The sequence below is a fragment of the Tupaia chinensis genome, unplaced genomic scaffold (assembly GCF_000334495.1).
Source record: "Tupaia chinensis unplaced genomic scaffold, TupChi_1.0 Scaffold000175_1, whole genome shotgun sequence".
NCBI classification, from domain to species: Eukaryota; Metazoa; Chordata; class Mammalia; order Scandentia; family Tupaiidae; genus Tupaia; species Tupaia belangeri.
Window position 1 is genome coordinate 1,802,821 of NW_006159650.1, and position 21,318 is coordinate 1,824,138.

The 21,318-nt window shown below is 42.4% G+C and overlaps 1 protein-coding gene across 1 annotated transcript in view; it reads right to left on the reverse strand.

Moving 5' to 3' along the window:
* Positions 1-21,318, reverse strand: part of KCNJ6 (potassium inwardly rectifying channel subfamily J member 6) — a 350,982-nt gene that overhangs the window by 23,315 nt on the left and 306,349 nt on the right. The gene's annotated exons all lie outside the window — the stretch shown is intronic.

The following is a 21,318-nucleotide window of genomic DNA, read 5'->3' on the forward strand; positions in this document are numbered from 1 at the left end:
TAGAGGAAAGATAAATTTGTCATCTTTGAAAACTGTTGGTGTTTCTGGGATCTAGGTCTCTAGACCAGCCTTTGCCACAAATTTGCATCTGGGCATTTGTCTGGAAAAGTGAAAGTGAAGGAAGTGTCTCATGAAGGCAGTGGGTTATTAGAGAACTTTTACTGATTCACATTTGATTTGCTAAGGAATGTATAGCCTTTAACACCTTTCAAAACAACTTTTAGTTCCCCTCCACTAAGATTTGTCTCTGCCATGTAAGATGCATGTATCTAATGCTTGACTTAGTAAGTGGATCATTTACTTGGTGGGCAGGAACAGAATATATAAACTTTTCCTTGGCTTTTTTCTAGGCCTATGAATCTGTCTGACATTTCAGAAACATGAAGAAACTGGAGAACTCTAACTAAAAAACAAGCATAGCTTAGACCTGGCTTAGTCATAGTTCACCTTTATTGCTTTTTCATAATTGTTTATGTTTTCATTAGTTTTGCACCTTGGGAGCCACTTTTGATCAATTTGCAGAGCAATAAAATCTTCTGTTCTCTGAGGACCAGTTTGTATCCTGTCTTGTTAACAGCCTGTCAAAGGGAAATGCCTTGAGCATGTTTTAAATTCTTCTCCAAGTTAATGGCATATGGGCAAAACAATAGCCAGACTCCCTGCATTCTCTCCTGACCTCAAATCATTTTTATAGAGATACAAAGGTGCCCTTTCTATAGGGGATGAGGGCTTGTGGACAAGTGGGGAGAAAGAAGTGAGAAAACTACTGGCTGCAAGAAAACAAGTGGTTTTCTTTTGGAAACAAAACAAACTTTAAAGGAATTAAAAAAATTAAAAATTATTATTAGTACATTAAATTGCTATACATTGTTTAGATGGTGAAGAGACTTTACCCAGCATGATTTACACCTCAGTCCAGCCTAGCTGAGACTATTATACACATCCTCTTCAACAGATAAGAAACCTTATCTGTGTCCCACAAGTGTCTTACCTCTCCATTTCCCCCCCCCAAATTTCCTTTCCTACTCTCATCCCCTCCTACACTCTCTTTCTACTTTGTCTCTAGTGTCCATTACAATTTTTAATACTTATATGTTCTCCAGTCTTTCAGTCTCTACCATAGAGTGCAGACAGTCGGTATATGTTAAGTGGAGATACACAATGTCTCTCTTTCATAGCTTGACTTGCTTCACTCAGCAACAAATCTTCCATATTTGTCCACTTTCTAACAAATTCCAGGGCCTTGTTTGTGGCTAAGTAATATTCCACGGAGTATATGTGCCACGATTTTTCAATCCATTCATCTGTCTGTGGACATTTGGGTTGGTTCCATGTCTTAGCAATCGTGAATAATGCTGCAATAAAAATAGTTGTGCAAGCGCTTTTCCAACTGGGTGCTTTCCTGTCCTTTGGGTAGATACCCAGGAGTGGAATTGCTGGATCATATGGTAGTTCTATATGAAGGTCTGCATCTCCCTTACAATGAGGAATGTTAACCATTTTTTTTTTCATATGCTTTTTGGCTGTTCCTATGTATTCCTTAGAGAGTTGTTTATTCAGCTCATTTTCCTATCTTTTAATTGGGTTAATCATTTTCTTCTGGGTAAGCTGCTTGAGTTTCCTGTGTATTCTGGTTATCAGTCCCTTATCTGAGGAAAAAACTTGGTATCCACCTGCAGAAAGATGAATCCAAACCCCTATCTGTCACCATTAACAAAAATCAACTCAAAGTGGATCAAAAAAATCAACTCCAAAGGATCAAAGATCAAACTATAAAACTACTGGTAGAAAACACTGGGGAAACTCTGGGAGACATTGGGGTAGGCAAAGACTTCTTAAGCAAAACTCCCAAAGCACAGGCAAACTTTAAAGCAATTTTAACCAAGAGCAACAGACTTACAGAAAACAAAACCTTAGCAGATGGACTCACAAATCCAGTGCCAGGATGACAATATAATAGGAAAGTATTTATAAAAGCTATGACTTTTCATATGGGCCATCTAGTAAGTGTGATCCTAAATTGAAATACCTAGTAAATTTCGAAATAATCTAGTTTGCATGCTACATGTTTGTAAAGATCTCTGGACCTTGGTGACAATGAATGGTTGAACCCTTTCTTTACAGGTTATCTAGACCGCTTTTGATGAAGAAAACTGGAGAAAGTTACTGTCACAAGTGAAGGCCAAGCAGTGGCACGTGTCAATTTTCCACAGAGTCCTGCTTTGCGGGGTGTCTGAAGTTACTGCTCGGGGTCTCTCTCACACTTGCTGGAATCATTTGTGGCAGATTTTAGTCCACAGGTCGCTTTCCCCCATATTTCTGTATTAACTCTTCAGCATTCTTTTTTTGGAGAGGTTTTTTTTTTCTTTCTTTGCTATAGGGTGTGTGCGCTCGCCAGACAGACAGAGAGAGACAGAGAGACAGAAAGCGAGAAATCACCCCCCCCCCCAAGGGGGATGGCCACGCCGCAATCCCTTCTCCTCCATTCTCCTCTTGGGATCTTGGGCACACGCACACACACACGTGCCCAGTGTGAGTTTAAGCCAATGGGTCTGGGACTCGAACTGCGGTCGACTACATGGGAGTCCAGCGACACAGCCATGACTCCAACTGCTGGTCCCAACTCTTCAGCATTCTTAAAGAATTTTTTTATGGTCCTTAGAGTATTCTTCAGCTAGGTCAGCCCTTTAGGGGTGCTTGGACTGGGGGTCATTCACCAGTGCTATGAGGGACTGGATTTCTTGGTCGATTTTGGTAGTTGGCTTCCAGTTTTCAGCACTAATTACTGGCAGACAGACCTGCTCCTTTTCACCCATGTTTGGGTGACAGATCTTTGTTTTAAATGTGGTCTTTGGTGGTTTGAATGGTTACTTTGCTGGAAAGTTGATTTCGATTTTGAAATATGAAGGATTGTCAGGAACAATAAGCCCTTGCCAAGTCAATAAGTTAGCTTCATCAACCTAATGTTACGGAAGATTTTCATTCCACGTTTGCGGATTTCTTAAAGCTCCTGCATCAGCCTCCTGCTGGCAGCCATCTTGGATCTAGCGCTGCTGCTTTCCCAAAATGTATCATGGTAAGCTGCGATCCAACCCCAGCCCCAGTCAGCCAAGATAATGGGCATGTGTGTACCTAGCATGCTCAGGGAGATTGGAAGACTGGGCCGTGAAACCATGACCTTTCCCATGTGGGGCCAGTTGCATTACTACTGTGCCACTGCTTGGCCCCTGACAAATAAACTTGCCTGAGAGGGTCAAAGGCATTCTGCTCAGGATGCCTGAGACTGTAGGGTCTCTAGGAGCAGGTGGGCACCAAGGTGTACCAAGTCACTGATATTCCCTTAGTGGCAGCTACTGAACAAAAAAAAATATGTGTGGAGCCACTCAGCAGGCTTTTCTAGAGCGTCCTCACAAATGTCATCCTTTGTACTGTCAGAGATTTCTAAAGATGTCCACGCATCTAACAACCATACACAGGCTTTCTTATGATATGCTGGAAGTTCCTGTTCTTTAACTAGCAGAGACCAGTTAATGAAATTGAAATAAAATTTACTTATGAATCTATTAAGGAACCTATTTTGTCACATTTGAAATCTTTCCTGACTTGTTAAAATTTTGGTTTGTTTTATAGAGCATGAGACAAGCTTTCTGAATTAGTGTATTCTCATAAACCTTGCGTAACATTGTTAGACATGAAAGTCTCCTTTAATCTAAATCCAGTTTTGAAGTATTAATTTAAAGTACTTATATCAACTAATCTCTACAGTCTTCATTCCAAACCATTTATGGTGAAAAATATAACCCAGGAGAGTTTGAAGTTTCAAATACGGGCTTTTGGTATTTAATGAGAATCAAACATTTCCAGGAATAAATAAAAACTTGGTATGGGAAAATGCTCCACCCTCACCACACTTCATCCCTTGGCTCATGAATCACTGCCAGGTGTCCAAGTGCTTTCTGGGCTTTTAGATCCTAGTAATAACATGAGTATCCCATCAATTTTTATTCACACCTCTTGCTTGTTATTATCTCAGGCGATGCGATATTCTTGTAGCCTCATCATTTATGTGGCCCTGCCTTTTCAAGACGAGAACTGAATAACAGCTCCGTGTTTCTCTTTGGGCTAATCTCTGTCATCTCATTGCACTGTTCCTCCTGGGAGGGAGAGCAGCATGTTCCAGCTCTGGCAGCCAGTGTGCCAGGAGAGCCTCAGTAAATTTCTGAGAGAGCAGGAACAGCAGGTACCTGGATTCTGGGTCACAGCGTATTTTCAGTTTGTTGAGTTTTAGCAGCAGTCTTCACAGTAGAGGGATTGGTTATGTGTATGGATCAGATGAAGGGGAGGGATGGAATACTTTCATCTGGCCCAGTTAGAGGGAGATGAGTCATATAGTATGTGAAGTAATACATGAGCATCCAGCACAGTGCAGCACACTCAGAATGTTCTTAGTGGCAGTGTTAATCAAGCACAGACTATTATCATTATCCTTATTGTAGTGTCACCTGCCACATAGCCCATGCTCACACCATACTCCAGCTCTTTCCTAACAGGATGAATGCCTGTGATAGGAACTTTCTTTCCCTCTAAGACCCAGCCTGGACCAGTAGGCACCAAGATGGTTACCACCACAGTCTCTGAAAGACCCCAAACTTCATCATAATGTCATTAGCATGTTAAATGACACACCTACCAGTGTCATGACAGTTTATGATCACCGGGAATATTACTCTTCACGAGGAGAAAAAGGAGGTGGGTTTTGGAATTCTGGGAAGCCCCCAACTTTCTCAGGAAAATATTCCTCTTCTCTACTATCCTTTCCCATATCTTCATTACCCCATTTGCTATATCTTACACTCTCAGCTCAAGAGGAGCAAGCAGTTGACTAATGAGCTCATCTCCCATTTCTCCATTCCTTGGCCATTAAATAAAGCTTGTGTCATGACCCTCGATTTTGGTTTCGAAAATTGGCTCTGTGACACTGAATGGCGAAAGACCCCATCTTGGGGAACAAGTTAAAAATTGGTAAGCAGAGATGCTTGGAGATGCTGTCTTGATTCCCACTTTTTAGCTCACTTCCTTGAATCTGTGAATTCCTTGGTTTTTCTAAGAGTGTCCTGTTAGATGGAAAGACCTGGCCTGTGTGTGTGTGACCTGGGTGTGTGTAAATAGAGTCAGCATGGGAGAGCAATATTTTGTGTCTATTTCAGAAATGGCTTGGCTCTGGGTTAATGTATTAACCATAACTTTAATTTTCTGTATTATGATCCTCAGTCATCTGAGTTTCCTGACCTATTGGTAGAGATAGCAAACAACTTCCTCATCTGATTGCCTTTTAAATGTAAACCTCTCAGTCCAGAGTCCACACCCTAACCAACTCCTCTATGGGCTCTCACACTCAGGCCACAATCCACCTGATACTAAACAGTTAGGGACAGTTCCTATAGTTTTTCAAACTAACCAACTCTAAGCCTGCTTATTCCACCTCATCTATCCTTCCCTTGAAAACTATGTTAAAGGCTCTTGCCCACATTATCCTTTTCTCCTGATTAACCCTGTACTTTCCAGTGTGTTTCCCCATGGTGTGACCTGCCCTTCCCTCTTGAGAATTATGAGTAACAAATTTTCTCAACGGCAGTTGTCTTCTGACCTGTTCTTACTGTATCCCAAGTTTTCTATCAATACTGTATTTCAAAACACTAATATCTCAGCAGAATTTGATGGACATAGGGGACAGGATCTGTAGCTCGGTTTATGTTGATATAGCAAGAGGATGCAATGACACTGCTAAGACTGAATGTGCTTCCTGGGCCTCAGTTGGGACACCCAATCTGAGCTGGCACAAGTGCTGGATTGCGTGTATATTGTGTCTGTCTCTTTGAGGCTGCAGGAGATCTTTCCAGTCTGAATTAGCTAGGGAAGAGCTAGGCTGCTGCCATCATGAACCCTCATCACACAGTCCTTGGGAGACATCGGCTTATAGGGGTGGCATCCCTGAGAACTTGGGTTTCAAAGCTGGAGAAGGGGTCATTGGTGAGGAGCCTGAGCCGCTGAGAGGAGTCTGGAATTGCCGAGGCTGGAGAGCTGGCTGTGCAGAACACTTGACCAGGACAGGGAGGGAATCTTCCAAGCATCAAAGCTTCATCACTCAAACCTCTGTGAATGGCTGCTTGCTTGCTGAGCTCTTGGAATGCTCCTCAGAGGGACACTGGGGGAAGCCCTGGCCTTTGAGACTTGACTTTACCTTGAGAGATGCTAGTGGCACTATAAGGGCATTAACATTTTAGTTGTTAATCATGGAGAACTAGTCCAGGGTCACAGTGGGATTCCATCTTGCTAATATTTAGATAGGGTAACAAAACCAGAATGAGCCATTCCCCTTCCTGGATAATTTCACTTACTCTAAACACATTGTCAAAAGGTGCAAGTTCTTGGATTATGAATGCTGCCGACCTTTCTCAACCAAAGTGATAAAAACAATCTCCTCTATTTCTTTATATTCATCAGAATTAGTAATTTGTTCAGTTGCATTATGCTGAATTTGTTCTTTTAAGTTCTTAAAATTTTATTTATTTATTTATTTTCATTTTTGGACAGAGGGTACGTGTGCTCATAAGAGAAAAAGACAAAAACATTCTTCAATGGGGAGCAGCCTTGCCATAGTCCGCTCTTCTCCATTTCTCCTTCCTATCAGGATTTTGGGCACACATGCACATACACATGCACACACACATGCACATACACATGTGCCTGGTGTGTTTTTCACATCACTGGGGCTGGGATTCAAACCGCAGCCAGTCACGTGTGATCTGCTTCTCTTAACCACTAGGATATGGCACTAGCCCTTTTAATTTTTTTTTTTTTTAAGTTGGAGGTATTTAAGTCAGAAGAGAAGTTTGCAAATCACTGTGTTTCTCCTTTCCTTACATATTCTTTTTTTTTTTTTTTTTTTTAGGCCATCCATGACCTATTTTGGAAGAGACCTGACAAGTTTTATTATTATTATTAATTATTATTTATTCTCATTTAAAAAAATTCAATCACTATACATCATTTGGCTTGTAAAGAAAATTTACCTAACATGAAATATTTCTCAGGCTAGTCCAGTATAGAATTCTATACATTATCATCAACAGGTAGTAAAACTATTTCTGTGCCCCGCAAATGTTATGTCTCTCTATTTGTTCTCGTGCTATGCTTCTCTATACTCTTCCTTTCTTCCCCCCATTCCACACTGTCTTCAGTGTCCATAACTATTTTCACTTTTTTTTTAGCCCTCCAATATTTCAGTCTCTACCACAGAGTGCAGATATTTGGTATATGTTTTTTTCTTTTTTTAAATAATTAAAAAAATTTATTTATTCATTCATTTATTTTCAACTTGACAGAGAGAGACACAGAAAAAAGGGAAGTGAGAAAGCAAGCCACCAGGTCTGGGACTCGAACCATAGTCAACCATGTGGGAGTGTCCAGTGCCTGAACCACCATGTCACTTGCTGGTCCCAGATAGTTGGTATATGTTAAATGGATACATATAATATCTTTCTTTTATAGCCTGGCTTGCTTTCACTCAGCATAAATCTTCCATATCGACCACTTTCTATCAAATGCCAGGGTCTTGTTTTTTTAATTCTTATTTTATTTATATTTATTTATTTATTTATTTATGGCTGAATAGTATTCTGTAGAGTTGTGCCACACTTTCTCAATCCATTCATCCGTTTGTGGGCATTTGGGTTAGTTCCATGTCTCAGCAATCATGAATAATGTTACAATAAACATTGATGTGCAATCGCTTTTCTGATTGAGCATTCTTCTGTCTTTTGGGTAATCAGAAGTGGGATTGCTGGATCACAAGGTAGTTCTATTTGTAGATCTTTGAGGAATCTCCATATTGTTTTCCACAGTGGCTGGACCAATTTACATTCCCACAAACAATGTAGGAAAGTTCCCTTTTCACCACAACCCCACCAACACTGCCAACACTTATCATCTTTTGTATTTTTTTGTACTTTTGCAAATTGTAGGCCCTCAATAAGTTAATGGTTGGATGGGTGGATGGAAGAAGGATGAAAGAACAAGGTGAGGCAGGTAATTGACTGAGGTCTGGTGTTGAGAGTTTAGCATTGACCTGCACAAGGGTTGGTGGGAGAAAGGTCCATAGCAGTGTAACTAGCGGTCCTCTGGCAGGTACTTTCTCCAAGCCTGGGTCACATAAATGGTACACAGGGGGGCTCTATTCTCTCCAGATGCTGGGAAGCCCTTCCACTTGCAGGGCATGCCAAATCCTCTCCAAGATCTCACTAGGTGCATTTGCTTTTGCAAAGGCTTGCTTAGTTCGTTGGACAGTTGTGGTCTCTGGAGATGGTCTAGAGTTTGAAATGTTTCCATCAGATGACATTATCCTTTCTAACCTCGCTTGTTTGTGCTGTTTTGGAATAAATAGACTTTTGGTTGTATTGTTTTTTAGTGACTATTTTATAGTATCTTTCCTGAGTTACATGTTTAGAGCAAACTCTTCCTCCCACTCCCCCCACCCGCCTTTTTAAAAGTTAAATACATAACTAAGTCTGAGCTGTGACGTGCATTTTTCCACCCTGGAGGTGGAATTCACATCTCAGCTGGCAGTGTTTCAAATATAATTGTAAGATTTTTATTAGCATTCTGACTTGGGAGCTCTGTATAGCTCACCAACCTAGCGGTCTTATGTTTGTACTTCATGGAAGTGGCCATGTTCCTCTGACAGGAAGGGACACTTGCTGGGGCAAGCAGAAAAAGCAGTGGATTGTTTGGTTTCTGTTGACCTCCCTCCATATCCCTGGAGACTAATTTTGCCCCTGGATGATCATTAGGATCTAATATCTTCAAACCACTGAATGCTGCATAGGAATGCTACGAGTCTATCTCTCTCTCCAGCTCTCTACACAAGCACCAAGCCCCTGGAAGATGGTGTAGGAGAGCAGGTCACACCACTTCGATTTCTCTCTTTATGTTCCTATGGTACACGGGGCCTGCCCTGGACTCTCGTGATTAGAAATGTTTTGCATCATCTTGGCACCACTGGTGGGCAACAGGGCCAGTGTGGTGTATACACATTATTTCAATGGCAGTGGCAAATAGTAACCTAGATGCAGTGTGATGTGGCTGTGCCTTCCCCAAATGACACACTCCTGCCCCATAGACCAGTGTCTTCTGCCTGTGATGCCTCCTGGGCTCGAGCGTTTTAGGAGGATGAATACTCCTAGAAGCTAGTACCTTCGTCCTATTGTCGAGGAGTTTTCCATACTATGCTCAGTCTATGGGTTCTTCAAGAACTCACTAGACACATACCTGGTTGGTGCCTGTCTGCTTCAGATCCCCTCACAAATTCCAAGGGGCTTGTCTTGATTTGTGCATACATGTACATGGGTCTGACAGCCCCCCAGGACCATTGCTGGATGAAATGGGGGATAGGGCAGGAGAGAAGTTATTGGGAGTCCCACATGTTCTTGATCTAGCCCCACAAGACCTTAAATGTGGGCATGGGACAAAGCTCAGTCAATGGGAGGAGCTTGTCAAACATGAGGGATAAAGGGTCTGAGAGGGGCCCACTTTCCCCGGACAACAGCCCCAGTCCTTGGCCAGTAACCAGAGAGCTGAGGCTGCCTGTCTAAAGCTTGCCAGGGCACGATAGAACTCCTCCCCCACCTCCTGTTCTCTGTCCTTTGAAGGGACCTCAAGGACTCTGCCAGGGATCTGTCAGGTGCTAGGAATGAGCCAGAATGGTGCCCCTCATTTTCTGGACTCGGTAAAAATCACACTTCTCTTAGTTTGCCGTATTGTTCCAGAGAAGTCAGTTAAATGAGGCCGTGGTGGAAAGCAACGAAATGAAGTGTCCATTTTTCATAACTGACCTAGCTAGGCTACCACCTGGTTTGGAGATGACCCTGGAATATAAAGTCAATTTTCTGGGGAAAATGACATCTTTTAAATCTGTAGTTTATGACAGTGCCTTTCCCACGATTGTTTTGTAAGCTGGTAAAGGTGGGAATCAGGGATTTGAATTCACGTCTGTTTCCACCTAAGTTCATCTGGCCATGCCACACAAAAGCAGGCTTAAGCTTCAAGATTCATTTTGTAATGTGAGTGATTTCTTTTTATAGAATAGTGCTATATCTTATATATAGCACTATATCACTATATCTGATATAAATATATTTCTAAGTTCCAAATGTAATCAAAAAATGAAAAAAAGGAAAAAAACAAGCTCCTATTCCTAAAATATATTTATAGATTACTGCATGTGGAACAGAATTGCTTCAAACGTGATGGGGGCAGGAAAAATAGCTGTCTGAAATAAGGGCCCAATTAACTGATTTCACAGTGGCCACGGTGTGATTGAGACATTCATTTTAGCAATTAAGTGGAAATAAAAGAGATCAGAGCATCTCAAGCATACGGCAAGAACACACAGTGAATTAAGTAGAGAGACAGAAGCATTTGGTCCTTGAAGACAAGCATGACATTGCAATTTAGTTTGGATGAGAAAACCGAGATCTCTTGGAAATGCCCACCCACGTGTGCGAATTCCTCTGTTAAGTTTCTGCTGCTGTGCAGCCCTTTAAAATTGATCCCAAAATATCTGCAGTGCAGAACATTTAAGAAAAGCTTTTGATTTGCTAAAATGTTGCAGCAAGCAGGCCAAAGTGATGTTTGCGTGCAACTTTCTGATGGATTTAAAAAGCCCTGCAGAAGTGGGTGGTGGTGATAGAGAGATTTTCTGCCCCCCCCACCCCTCCAGCCCTTTGCTTGTCTGTACAATGGATGAAAAGAGAAAATATACCCAAGCACTGTATGCATTCCCAAAAGCTTGCCAGGCAGTGCAAGCACCAGAGACAGGAGCAGAGGGAGGAGGAAGGATGCTGGGACTAAAAGCATCCTCTACAGCACAGAGTTCTGGCTCATTGGAGGTGGCAGGGACTTCAGAGGCCATTTCCCCCTTCTTCTGTGGCAGGCGGGGAAACAGAGGCAGTGGCCACTTGCCACAGGCTGCTCAGAAGCTCGCTCAGAGGCTCTAATGCCCAGGTCGGTCTTTTTCTCATTTTGCTCCCCAAATATGGAAATGTCGGCTGCCACACTTTGAAACATAAAACTCCTGTTCTCTTTCCCCAAATGATTAATTTATTTTCAATGTCTACATTAGCTGGAAACCAAGTTGGAAGTACTCCTAACTCATTTTTCAAATGAGTTGTTTTTTAAATAAACTTTCCCAGCATTGGCTGCTTCCCTGCTTTGTAAGGGCTTAAGTGGCTCAGAACGTTTTCATTGACATTAAAACTGTGTCCTCAGAGTTCCCGGTGGAGCCCAACAGAAGAGTTACACGCAGTCCCTCACAGTTACACACAGTTCCTGGGGCTTGTTTTTTCCAAGTATTCCTCGAACTGCATCACAGGTGAGATCACATCTTGTGGAAACAAGAACGACGTGCAACTGTGAGGCTCTGTTCTGACTGAGCCGAGCACCGAGTAAGTGAACCAACAGGTGCATCCAATGGAGCAGAGAACCCTGGCAGGGTGGCGCCAGCTCCCAGGATGTCCTTGCTGGCAGCAAAGCCCTTGTTCTAAGAGGGGTGTGGACAGTGGCCACCTCTCACACATAGGGCAGATTCTTTGGGACCCAAGTGCACTCGATGCCATATGCACTCCTTGGGGAGTACAGGCAGGTCTGTGGTGTGGCCGAGAAGAAAATAAGAGTGGGAAAAGGGAAACATGAGAAAGAGAAGGATAAGAGGAGGAAGAACAGGGGAACGAAAGCCCAGCAGAAGGGACAGGGTAACTTGCTTCAGCCACAATCTCGGAGTCTTGCTGTGGGCACTCAGAGTGTCTGGGGGACCAGAAGCTACGGTCTTCGTTTTCTCATCGCTTGTGGACTCAAAGGAGGCAATGTTCTGCAGCTTCAATTCAGTGTCTGGGCCACAGTCATTCTGAATGCATGGGAGCTTCTGTGGATATAAAACTCTTAAAGTTTGCTACTCAGATACAGTCTTGCTCACTTTTGACTTCTTCCTACTCTTGCCAACAGGCAGTGATCTTAAACCTTTTATAAAATGACCTATTTAATTTCTAGCAATATGTCTGACTAGAGGACTGGAAATGATTCCCTTCTGAAAATACTTAAAATGCTGGCTAAATTATAAAAATGTAGCTGCCAGGGACTGGTTTCGTGGCACAGTAGTAATACATTACTCATGAGAAGCCGGATCCCAAATGATGACCCTGGTTTGAATCCTTGGTCTGATGAACTTGAAACATGCATGCGTGGATATGAGTACCCAAGATTCAACTGGCCGAAGGACTGGAGGAAGGGGATTGTGGTGTGCTCAAACCCCCTAGAGAATGCTCATCTTTCTCTTTCTTTCTCACTACCTCTCACACTTGTGTGCACACACTCTGTCATGAACACATAATTTTAAAAGTTTTACAAATGTAGATGTCAATACACAACTAAGTCGGAAATAAAGGGAAGTCCTCGGGGGCCAAAAGAAGTAATGGAAACTGCAGTCCAGAAAGCTGCAGGAACGCTGACTTGAGGCTGGCCTGGGGCTGGCACTGATCCCTGGCTTTAGGTGGGTGTTGTGTGTTCACTTGTGTAGGAGCTCACAATGCAGGTAGCTTTCCCAAGATGCACCTGTCTGGACACACAATGGCAGTTTCTCTTTCCCCCTTTTTTCCCCCACAGTCTCCTTCCACTTGATCAAGAAAGGTCACATGTCATCAGGATCAACGCCTCAGAGTGCGGGAGCCTGCTACCAGACACCAAAGGGGCAAGATATAAAAAATATCAGTGCTAGCAAACACCTTTTTAATAAGGCGTCACAGCCAAGGCTGGCTTCCAGGCTCTCCTTATCTCCCACACTCTACTCTGTAGGGGAAGCACTGGACACGGGGTATTCTGGCCCAGCTGTGCTGTGCTGACTTCATCTGTGTCATAGGGTGGGCTAGCAAATGGGGCGCCAATTTTCATTTAACTCTCTCGCCACTTCTGTCTCCCACTACGGTGGCAGGAAATATAGTTCTCAAGGGATGAAATAAAGCCTCCTGCACAGAGGACTCTCGAGTCACCCAAAGCTCTTGCCTCACCTGCTTCACTGTATTAGACATAGGATTAGGGGAGAGCAGGCTGGGCGGCATGTCAGATTCAGAGCGTGCTCTCTCAGGTCCACCATCCCTAGCTGTAGAACAAGCTTCTAGGTGGGCTTGCTCACTGGGCACAGGGGTCACACGGTTTGCCTTAATTAAGCCACTACCTTGGTGAGTCCTGTCTTTCACCAATGCCCTGATGTGTAGCGTGGTTGTGTCATTTGTATTATTTTTAAGGACGAGAAGGTGAAAATGTTGCATCTAGAGGATCAATACCTTTTTGAGAGAAAGTAACATTGGTCAGAGGTAAGATAGGGCGTTAGTTTCCTTAACATTTATTCAGACACACAGAGAAAGCATTTTCATTAGGGCTGCAGTTAGCGTAATGGCTATGTTGCTGAACTCTCATGTAGCAAAAACCTCTAAAAAAAAAAAAGCATTTTCATGATCTTTTACCAACATTCTATATACTGTAATCCATATTCAACTTTTCTTTGGCAGAGGTCTAATGAAATTAATATTTCTATTTTTTTTCTGAAAACTTTGGAAAATACCATGCTAAAAGAGTTGCCTGTAACTGTAGGACTAACTTAATTAATAGTTATTTGATAAGTCTTGATAAATCCCCCTTTCAATCCCTCCCTTTTGGTATAATTCCTTGAAACTGAGATTATGACTGACTATATGACTTTTTGTAAGTCATGAAGGTTTTAATTTGTTTGCTTTCAGTAAAACAGAAACAGGGCCTAACTCATTTATCAGCTTCCACACTCTACTCTGTAGGGGAAGCACTGGACACGGGGTATTCTGGCCCAGCTGTGCTGTGCTGACTTCATCTGTGTCATAGGGTGGGCTAGCAAATGGGGCGCCAATTTTCATTTAACTCTCTCGCCACTTCTGTCTCCCACTACGGTGGCAGGAAATATAGTTCTCAAGGGATGAAATAAAGCCTCCTGCACAGAGGACTCTCGAGTCACCCAAAGCTCTTGCCTCACCTGCTTCACTGTATTAGACATAGGATTAGGGGAGAGCAGGCTGGGCGGCATGTCAGATTCAGAGCGTGCTCTCTCAGGTCCACCATCCCTAGCTGTAGAACAAGCTTCTAGGTGGGCTTGCTCACTGGGCACAGGGGTCACACGGTTTGCCTTAATTAAGCCACTACCTTGGTGAGTCCTGTCTTTCACCAATGCCCTGATGTGTAGCGTGGTTGTGTCATTTGTATTATTTTTAAGGACGAGAAGGTGAAAATGTTGCATCTAGAGGATCAATACCTTTTTGAGAGAAAGTAACATTGGTCAGAGGTAAGATAGGGCGTTAGTTTCCTTAACATTTATTCAGACACACAGAGAAAGCATTTTCATTAGGGCTGCAGTTAGCGTAATGGCTATGTTGCTGAACTCTCATGTAGCAAAAACCTCTAAAAAAAAAAAAGCATTTTCATGATCTTTTACCAACATTCTATATACTGTAATCCATATTCAACTTTTCTTTGGCAGAGGTCTAATGAAATTAATATTTCTATTTTTTTTCTGAAAACTTTGGAAAATACCATGCTAAAAGAGTTGCCTGTAACTGTAGGACTAACTTAATTAATAGTTATTTGATAAGTCTTGATAAATCCCCCTTTCAATCCCTCCCTTTTGGTATAATTCCTTGAAACTGAGATTATGACTGACTATATGACTTTTTGTAAGTCATGAAGGTTTTAATTTGTTTGCTTTCAGTAAAACAGAAACAGGGCCTAACTCATTTATCAGCTTATGTATCATTTAAAATATTTTTTCATAGTTAATCAATACTCAATTAAAACAAATGACTCCAGAGGAGTTCAATGAACTGAATGATATGCTCTATTAACTTCCATTTTGTCGCGTTTTCTTTATATATAGAAATGATGTTTATCAATGCTTATCTAAAAACTAATAAGAGATTGGAACAGAGGTCTAACCCTGTCTCAGACTATCAATATGTTACATTAACCCATAAGAAAAAGTTCCATTCATGTTCTCTGAGACATACTTTTAATAAAAATTTTACTATTTGTGCTTTACACTTATTTGCCAAAATTTAAAATTTGGCAAATGTTTTGACCACTTGTGTTTTACTTAAGTCGTAATAATGACTACCCAGAAGAAAGCAATTTAATCCTTGCAGTCTTATGATCAGAAAACATTTAAGTATTTAAAATTTATATACATATTCTTGCAAAGATGTCTGATATAGTAATTTTAAAAAGGCTTTCAAGCATAAATATGTACTCCATTAGAATAAAATTCACGGGAGAGGTGAAGTGAAAAGTTCAAGAACGTAAAAGGGGCACTGTAAGACCTCAGACTTTGAAAGAAAAGCTTGTTTTTTTTCCTCCCCATAGGACACATGCACTCTCTGATGAGGGACAGATAGGGAGAGAGATATACTTCCTGAGAGGCATGGTCATCCTGCAGTTCCCTTTCTCTTCATTCCTCCTTCCTATCAGAATTTCGGGCACATGCATACATATGACATATTTCTCAAGGTGCTAGGGCCAAGAGTTGAACTGTCATTGGCTGTGTGGGGTTTGACTTCCCTAACCATTGAGCCTGGAGCCAGCCTATTTTTTTTTTTTTTTTTTTTTCATTTTTAAAATGAACGATGATGGTATTGAATGGCTATGCATTTATATTCCATAGAATCTACTTAAATGAATTGTGTAATAGTTTTATATTTAACGTCAATATTTTTTCTTTTATTTTTTTGTCAATATTTTAATGTGTTAGAAAACATCATTTAAAATTATTTAAATTTAAACTAAGAATTCTAAATGTCAAGTCAAAAATATGTGAGAGGCCTAACAGCTTGCCCAAGTTTTTCAAGAGTATGTGAGCAAAACAACGGGACGGTACACTGGCCTAGAACACACAATGAATCTCTAATAGAAAGACAAAGATGGGCTTCTGGAGTTAAAAAAAAAAAGTCTAGTTATGCGTGCTGTTCAAAGTGATAGTTAAAGTGGCTGGATCCCACAGAGCTGACTGCGTGGTTCCAGTACCAGACTGGCAGCTTGAAGGACAGGCTGGGTACATGTATTTATGTACCCAAAATCCTAAAAGGAGAAATGGAGATGGGACTGTGGCATGGCCATCCACTATGGGCGAGTGTTTTCTCACGTTCCCTTTCCCTCTTTCTCTGTCTCTGTGTCTCTTTTCAGTGAACCTGTGCACCTCTAGAAAAAAAAAAAACATTCTGCAAACAGAAGCACACAGAAAGATTAAAGATAAAATAATAGGAAGAAATATATTAGGTAAAAATAACCAAAATAACACTGTATAGCTTCATTAATATAAGATAAAATGAATTAAGACAAAAAATATTGCAAGACATGAAAGTTACTCTATAATGAAAGACTCTATTCATCAGAAGAAATAAAAAATGTAGAATTTATGAACGTCTAATGATACAGTTTCAAAACAAAGAATTGTCAAAAGTACAAGAAGACACATTCACTGTTACATTGAAGGCGCTATTGGCAATTGATGGATTACGCAATAAAGAGGTTGGTAAGAATATATGTATGTATATGAAGAACACAACTAACAAGCGCAACATCATGAGTGTATGTCACACCCTGCATTTATCAGCTGAGATTGGATTCTTTTTAAGCTCATACAGAATATTTACAAAATTGACCATGTACAAAGTCAGTAAACAAATTTTGATAAATCCCAAATAAACTATCATTCAGTTTGTATTCTCAAACCATAATGGAATTAAGTCAGAAGCCGATAGCAAAGACGACTAGAGAAGGAGCATGAGCGCTGTCTGAGAGAAGAGCTGGCCACCACCGCCTCTGCTGGTGGTGGCCAGGTCCCTGAGCTGTGGCTGCTGCACCACAGCAGGGAGAGAAGTTGAATGGGACTGACGAAGTGCAAGAAAAAGTCAGCAGAAACTTCTGGTTTGCAAAGTTGCTTATTGGAGGTGTAAGGAGGAGTTTAATTGCCTGAAGCTGGTCGGGCTCCAGAGGACCTAGCCCAACCTCCTCTACAAGGGAGAAAAGAAGACAAACTTGTCTTTGAAGTTCCGAACCCCAGACTCCCACAGTGGAGTCCAGCACTGCCCACTGACAGAGGAGCAATGAAGCAGAAATGGAGCTTATCCACACTATAGGCAGGGGCATGAGCATACAGCTTTAGGAAAAAAAGAATTGACCTCTCCTTCTACCCCCAACCCAAGCTGGCAAGAGAGTGGCATGTTCCTGTGAGCTGACCAGCAGGTGGAGCTGTTTCCAATTGCGATGCCACAACCCTGAGAGAGCAGAGCATGTAAAGGGGAGCACCTCAAATCCTACAGAGTCTGAGGAATTTGGTCACTACTCCCTGTCTAAAAGGCAGAGCAGGTTCATGTTCTCCCTCCCATCAGACTCAAGTCCAGGGGAATGGCTACCTACCCTAAACGATGCCACCCGTGTTGCAGCTGTCCTGGATCTCCCTGAACTGTAAGTGTGGGTGAAGGAAAGGGGAGGGACACCTGACAGAGAGGAGAGTACCAGAGACCCATCCTCTGTGTCAGAGCGGGGAAGACAGGGCACCATCCAAGACCTCCTAATCCTGGAGTGCACAATCCAGTCTCCTAACTTCCAATGGCAATCTCTTCAAAGCTGAGCAGCCTTTTTGAACTGCCAGGCCTTAAAGGTTGTAGTTTCTGGTGAGAGCCTCACAGATAGGTTTACCTCTTACCCCTCATTGATGACCTTCTGAAGACTGCATCCAGGCAGGGACACTCTACTTTGGGGTGTCCCTTGCCGGCCATGCAGGACCTATTTCTAGGGTCTCACAGAAACTTGCCTCTGGCCCCTTCTGGAAAACCTTGCTAGGGCTGAATTCAGGACTGGAGGGTCACCTGCTGCAGGGTCGATAAGCCCAACTTGGACCTGAAAGTCACAGTAGGCCTCTGGCTCCTGGAACACCTTGTCAGGTCTGCATTCAGGCCAAGAGGTGCCTGCTGCCAGTAAGCAGAAGCAGAGGACCCAAGCCCAGCTTGGATCTGAAAGGCACAGCTATCTTCTAGCCCCTCCTAGAACACCTTGCTAGGACCATACCCAAGGTCTGAGGGCTGCTCTGTCTCCTGTTCCCCCAGTGGTCTTCCCAGGGCCATATTCAAGCCTAGAGAAAGACACCACTCTTGGATGTTACATGCAGGCTGCTCAGAACCTGAGTCTTTGTTCTTATAGTCTTGATCTCCTGGACCATCTTGACAGTGCTCCAAGTGGGTCTGAAGAGCAGCCCCACCTCTAGGTCTCATATGCAGGCTGTACAAGCTCTGCTCTGATCTGGAAGGCAGGGATTGCTTCTGGCCCTGCCTGAACCACTTTGTCAGAATGATACTTGAAGCCTAGGTCTATGATTGCCACTGGCACTACAGAATCTATTCCAAAAATTAGGAAAAAGTGAGTACTCTACCAGATATCTAAAAATCAATGCCAGCACACAAGAAATACAAAATAACAAGGTAATATTGCTCATTCAAAGGAACACAGTCCTCATCAACAATGGATACTACTCAGGAAATCACAGAAATATCAGAAAAGGAATTCTGAATATTCATAACAAAATTCAATGAGATGCAAGAAAAAATGCACAATCAGTTCCAGGAGATGAGAAAATCATTCCATGACATAAAGGACCAATTCCATAAAGAGATAGACACCTTTAAAAAGAAACTAAATTTCTGGAGGTGAAAAATATAATACAGAAGGGAACCAGCAGTTAGCGTAATGGTTATGTCGCTGGACTCCCACGTAGTCGACCGCAGTTCGTGTCCCTGAGCCGGTGGCTTAAAACTCACGCCGGGCACGTGTGCGTGCGTGCCCAAGATCCCGGGAGGAGAATGGAGGAGAAGGGATTGCGGCGTGACCATCCCCCCTGGGGGGTGATTTTTCGCTTTCTGTCTCTATGTCTCTCTCTGTCTGTCTGGCGAGGGTACGCGCCCTATAGTGAAAACCTCTCCCAAAAAAAAAAAAAAGATAAAAAAAAATTACAGGAAACAAAATTCTCTCTTGAAAGTACTAACAGCAGATTAGATCATACAGAAGAAATAATCTTTGACCCTGAAGACAAAAATCTGATTTAGTTCAAGCCACCAAAAAGAATGAAAAAATAACCATTAAAAATGAGGGCAACAGGGGTCAACACGTGGCCTGGTAGTTAAGATGCTGGACTCTCACATGGCTGACTGTGGTTCAAGTCCTAGACCTGGTGGCTTGCTTTCTCACTTTCCCTCCCTCTCTCTCTGGTGAGCACATGTGCCCTATAGCAAATTAAAAAAAATTAAATAAATACATCTTCGAAAAAAAAAATGAGAACAACATAGGCCAACAGGTGGCATGGAGGTTAAGGTGGCTGGATTTTACCTGGTTGATTTCAGGGTTTGAGTCCTAGATGTGGAGGATTGAAAATCACACTGGATGTACATGCCTAAAATCCCGAGGGGAGAATGGAAGAAAATGGATGGGAAGGAGAAACAAAATCATTCCCAGATAAACAAAGCTAAAAGAATTTACGAATACTAGATCAGCTCTTCAAGAAATACTTAAGAAAATACTACATCAGGAAAGTGATAGGGAGACAAATAGAAATTAAAGAACACAAAACAACTAAGAGAATGACTAACATATGGCAAGGATAGTCCCAAAGATTGATAATAGCATCAAATGTTAATGGATTAAATTCTCCAACTAAAAGACACAGATTGTCTGAACATATTAAAACAAACAAACAAACAAAAAACCTTAGCAGCCAGGGGCCAGCAGATGGTTAAAGTGGTGGACTGCAGTTTGAGTCCTGGACCTGCAGCTTGAAAATCATGCCAGGTGTGTGTGTATATGTGTGTGTGTGTGAGTGTGTGCCCAGACTCCTGAGAGAAGGGATTGTGGTGTGGCCTCCCCCCTGAGGGGGTGAGTTCTCACCTTCCCTCTGTCTGTCCGTCTTTGTGTCTCTGGTGAGAGCACAGGATCCAGCTCAGACTCTGGTTGGAGGAAGGTTGCCTGAGGAGCTTCTGCCTCTGACACAAGCTTTTCCACCTTCTCATCTGGGCTTTGGGGCCCTCCAAATCTGCTAAAGAAGGACAAGTATCCTTCCTGTACCTTAGGTCTTAGGGAAATGTCAGAAAGACCCGTCAGGAGACAGGTAGATGGAATGTGTGTACTGTCCCTTTCCTGTGAAGCAGCCTGATGGCTTTTTGTCCATGGTCTGTACTATCTGGCTGTGGCCTGGGTGAGAGAAGACTTGCCATATTATGCTGCTGGCTTTGAAGGGAAAGGAAGACAGCCATGAGTGAAAGAATGGAGGTGGCCCTGGATGCTAGAGAGGACAAGGACATAGATTATCCTATGAGGCCTCTGGGACTGTAAAGGAATGCATTTCTGTAGTTTTAAGCAACTGAGTTTATGGAGTTTGTTATAGCACACATAGGAGTTCATCTACTCTCAAGGTGAGCAGACCTGCCACTTCCCTCTGAGTCTGTGGTCTCTGGAGTGACTTCCTTTTTCCTCCAGAAACAACTCTTCTAGATTTTTATATTGCACCTTGAATTAATTTTTCAGAACTGTGCTCTATGGACCTCAAGGTATTATGGAGATGCACACAGGGACATTGAACTTCAGAGATGCTCAGTGCCAGCCCCATCCTGGGAGCCTCAGGGGCTACAATGTGAGGGGGCATGGAGTGTGATTATTCTGTCTAGAATCAGAGAAAATGCGGCCCACTTAAGAGAATGAACAGGGATGGGGGCTGTATGGAGCTGGGCGGGGCTGGAAGGAAGCGAATTTCTGTCCTTGGCAAAGCAGGCCCCAAGAAGCTCTTTTTTTTTTTTTAAAATTTTAAAATTTATTTATTTTTTATTACAGTCTAAAAACAGTCACTGTTTATTTACTGACCAGATTACAAAAATAATAATGGTAGATACCTTGTTCATCCTTCTAATAAGTCTGTTAATCTGGTCTTCCCTGTTGCCAGCATCTCCACCTTCTACAAGATTGGTGGTCTTTTTCTTTGTTCCGCCTCATGGAGAAGATAATTTGAAGGGCCACAGGAAGTTACTTGCTTCTTTGAAGCATTTTCCAGGGCCACAGGAAGTTATTTGCCTCTTTGAAGTATTTACAACAGTATAGAGTTCATGAATCAGATCCTTCATGCAGACGATGCCAAATTTACCAAGAGATTGAGCAATC